The sequence below is a fragment of the Gymnoscopelus braueri genome (genome assembly GCF_963280865.1).
Source record: "Gymnoscopelus braueri genome assembly, chromosome: 15".
Lineage (NCBI taxonomy): Eukaryota > Metazoa > Chordata > Actinopteri > Myctophiformes > Myctophidae > Gymnoscopelus > Gymnoscopelus braueri.
Genome location: NC_137620.1, coordinates 11,253,194 through 11,257,312, shown reverse-complemented (window position 1 = coordinate 11,257,312; position 4,119 = coordinate 11,253,194). Strand labels below are relative to the sequence as shown.

The 4,119-nt window shown below is 41.8% G+C and overlaps 1 protein-coding gene across 1 annotated transcript in view; it reads left to right on the top strand.

Moving 5' to 3' along the window:
- exoc6b (exocyst complex component 6B) overlaps positions 1-3,094 on the top strand; it is a 123,881-nt gene extending 120,787 nt beyond the window's left edge. Inside the window, exon 22 of the mRNA XM_080450699.1 lies at positions 1-3,094. This exon is cut by the window's left edge and continues 527 nt beyond it. The gene's annotated coding sequence lies outside the window, so the exon portion shown is untranslated.
- Positions 3,095-4,119: the final 1,025 nt, after the last annotated feature.

The window sequence follows — 4,119 nt, the reverse complement described above, 5'->3', positions numbered from 1 at the left end:
TCAGTTATTTTAGAGAGCAAGCATCCTGATTGGACAGTTCCCCTGTTGCCAACTAATCCCATTGGTAGACTGAAGCACCCATAGTTTCCCCTCTCCAGCACTGTGCCTGTAGAACAAAGCAACCTGCCAACCAACCGGACATTTTGACTGGAACAGCCACTCACATTGGCTCAGTACAGTGCTTAGAACAAGTAATTTGATTGGACTGCACGCTTGTAACAATGACTGCCATTGTCTGATTTGGGCAGCCATCATCACTCAAAACAATGCCTGGAACGCGCAATATGATTGGACAACGGCCATGCAGTGAGCGATGCCATTGGTCGATTTAAATGTTCGGGACAGACAAAAACAAGTCGTGCAAATGGACTAGAAGAAGAGATCTGATTGGCTGGTGAGCTGGCAGTAAGAGTGAGTGGTCTTACTCGCTTAGTAACGACTCATCCGATTGGACAGTGGACCTGGAGCGAGCCATGTCATTGGTTAACTATGAACGCCAAAAATGCTTATAATATGCAGCCTTCTTTGCAACGTCACTGGGACTGACAGAATCCTTTTATAGTTCTTACTGTCTTCCACCTTACTGTCTTCCACTTTGCTGTTATTATTATTGTTGTCACACAGTCATAGAATGTATTATGTAGATGTGTATAAGTTAATATTTTTGTTAGCTATAATTTTTTTCCTTAGAAGGTTACTTTAGGTTGCCAAGTCATAGTTAGCTCCCTTCAGCCAAACAGCACTGAAGTCATAAGAAGGGGGTCTGAAAAAGGGGGATATTACATAGAGTATAACATACCTCATTCCATCATCGTATTTTCTTGTTACTTACAGAATAACACTTAAGTTGGGGACCTGTCTCCCTCTTTGCAGATCCGAACAGGATCTTATAAAGGGGGCGTTCGTCTAATGAGGCACTACAGTGCAATAACACTTAACTTAAACATGGCAACCGTGTTCCTCTCACCCTCACTACTTATATGCTTTATAATTTGTCTTATAGAGGGGGATGATTCCCCCAACCTGGCCACCGCTGAACTGTGTCCGGGTGGTTCGTTTGACTGGCTGGCCAGGAGTTAGGAGATGTTTAGACTTACTAATGCAGAGAGAAATGTACTAAATGCATAGCACATACACCTTAATGTCTTCCTTGCCCATATGCCACGCTGTGTGCGTGCTGCCTGTGTGACTGTATGAGTGGGGTACTGGTATTGATTACATTGCCCTAGAATTCTAGAGTTATGCAAAATTCGTACGATGGTGTGGCTCACCAAAAATTGCCAAAAAAGATTTCAAGCTACAATCGTGACGCGTTGTGTGAGCTTGTAGATCATCCATTTTCGGTGAGCGACTCCGCCATACGACAGACCATTAAGTGAAGCATGAGGCCTTGTGTCCACCAGAGACCCTTAGCGCCGAGCACTGACCTGTTAAGTAAAAACATTAGCATTAGCATCAAGCATTAATAAGCATGAATCGATTCAGACCGTCGATACTGATACTCTCTGGTCCCGCCTCTTGCTTCTCCTCCGACCCTATTGGTCGTCCTTCTGGGATCTTTGCCGAAACGGACCACACGTACAGGAAAGGAACACGCTAGAGAGCTTTTCAACAGCTCTCCCCGGTGTACACGTGGCTTGAAAGGTGTCTTATCTAACTACACCAGGTTGTTATACCTGAACTAACATGGGTCTTTAAACACTATGTTACTTTAATCTTTAATGTGGGTGCAATAATAGTATTGGAAACTGCAGCGTGTTTGTGTGTGTGTGAGTGTGTGAGAGAGATACAGACAAATAATCCTGGCACATTACACAGGGACTCAACTGTAGATGAAAAGGGACATTATTTAGTTGCAATATTTGATTTCTTTATTGTATGTGCAGATGTGTGTATATGCCTGTGTGTCACAGGTCTGTTTGTTTGTGTGTGTGTGTTTCTTTGTTTGTTTCCAACTGTAGTTGTGTCTTATGCTGAGGTGTATTATGGGTCAAGGGTTGTTATTGAATGTGCCTTTGCTTGCTCTTCCTGCCAATGATCAACATTGTGTGTGTGTGTGTGTGTGTGTGTGTGTGTGTGTGTGTGTGCGTGTGCGTGCGGGAACAACGTGCTGAAACCTTCCACCACAAACCAGTGCAGTAATTGACTGTGTGGTCGACTTGGGTGTCATGTGACATCGTTCTCACACCACAAACGACGTGCAGAAACCTCATCACTGACCGAGTCCTGAGGCTGCATATCGTCTCTGTCGGGTGGAAACCTTATATGTCCAAAACTGTTTTACTTTTCACGATCTAATTCAAAAATAGCAAAAGTAGCAGATCGGCAAGGATCTTGCGGAGAAGCTTGCGGATCTGCTACTTTTGATGTTTTTTGTGTGATGCTGTAGTATGATCAAGGGCGTTCATTTACGAAAAAACACAAAAAGTTTAAATATGGAGATAAGAGTTTTCTGCCTGACAGCAAAGATATTCTGATTTGATAGTGATCCTGTAACACCAGCCGTCCCCTGTTGCTGGTGTAAATGAAAACAAAACAATCCCTCCCTAAAAAAGGTGAAACAATTTTGCAAGAAAAAAGAAGAAAAAAAAAGTAGAAAAGAAATTGATAACATTTTGAAAAATACAAATAATGTTAAAGGTTGGCCTTTGACATGCCCAGAATAGGGATGCCAGTGTTAATGTGGTTAACCTAACAATACTTGTTACTCTGTGTGTGGGTGGCTGGGGGGGTACCTTGTTAAGGGGCCAGTGTGTCATCAGTGCCATGCTCAAAACTCTGTGAGCTGCACAGGGATTTGAACCTCCAACCCACAGCAGAATGCTCTGCTTTGCCTGTTTGTTCTGAAACTCACAGCGCCATTTTAGCGTCAATGTCATTTATTCATATTAATAAATGAGCCACGTGTGTGTGGGTGGTGTGCGTTGTTCCCGTTGTCCTTACATGCCACAGTTTTTGATGCTATGTTTGTTACGTTCTTATTTTTGTTATGTATAAACTTTATTGACACAGAAGCACTGTACAGGTTGTTGTGTTGAGCCACTCACGTCCTTATAAACTACACCGAACACAAGACAATAAACCCATGACAACGCAGTGTGTCGCCTCTCCCTTTGTGACTCCTTTGACCCGTTTCTCTTTCAGGTTCAACTTTATTTCAATACCAATCACAAAGTAAAAGGCATGGTCATTCATAGTGGCCAAATCCAATATGGCCACCAATTTTGTTTTTAAACATGAGCTACAAATGCAAACAATTTCACGTTTTTTGACCATTAGAAACATGTTGAAATGCTTGTCTTTATGACTGGGTGTTTCTGGGCCTCTGTTTTAAATATTTCAAAGATGGATCTGAAAATGTTATTACAAGTTTCAGTGTAAAGTTGTAGGAATGAGTGAAGATCAAATTGGAGAAAACAAACAACAATGTATCTCACAGATGTAATTGTATTAAAACAATAGAACAATATACAATAACAATATACTGTAAGAGAAGAACCCATTGCCAATTATACAGCTACAGCCAGTACAGTATGTACAACAGTGTGTATGCAACAGCATAAATCTAATACTATCATACTAGTCAAAGGTATAGAAGGTAACTTTATATCAGAATCAGAGAAGTTTATTTCTAGGCAATAAACGGTTGCTAGAAATTTGTCTTGGCATTACAACAGCACTGCAATAACACTAACAGATACCTACAGTACTGCACAACAACACACACACACAATCATAAGTTGGTAGTGCTCAGTCTTTTGATTCCTCAGGGTGACTGCTTTTGAATAGAAGTTTTTTTTGTTTTTTTTCTAATCACACAACTTTACATATCAACAGACTCCAGCTTCACAGCATACAGACGAGCATCAAAAAGTTAGAATATGGCGATAAGAGGTTTCTGCCCGACAGCAGCAATATAATGTGTGTGTGTGTGTGTGGTGTCCTCTCTTCTCTCATTGTGATGACCTTTAACCTTTCAGACAGCAGGGGCTTCTGGTCTAGAGAACATGATTAACGAGGACAGATTGTGAAGTGTGTGTGTGTGTGTGTGTGTGCGTGCGTGCGTGCGTGTGTGTGTGTGTGCGTGCGTGTGCACACACGCTTGCTCATTGGAGGATG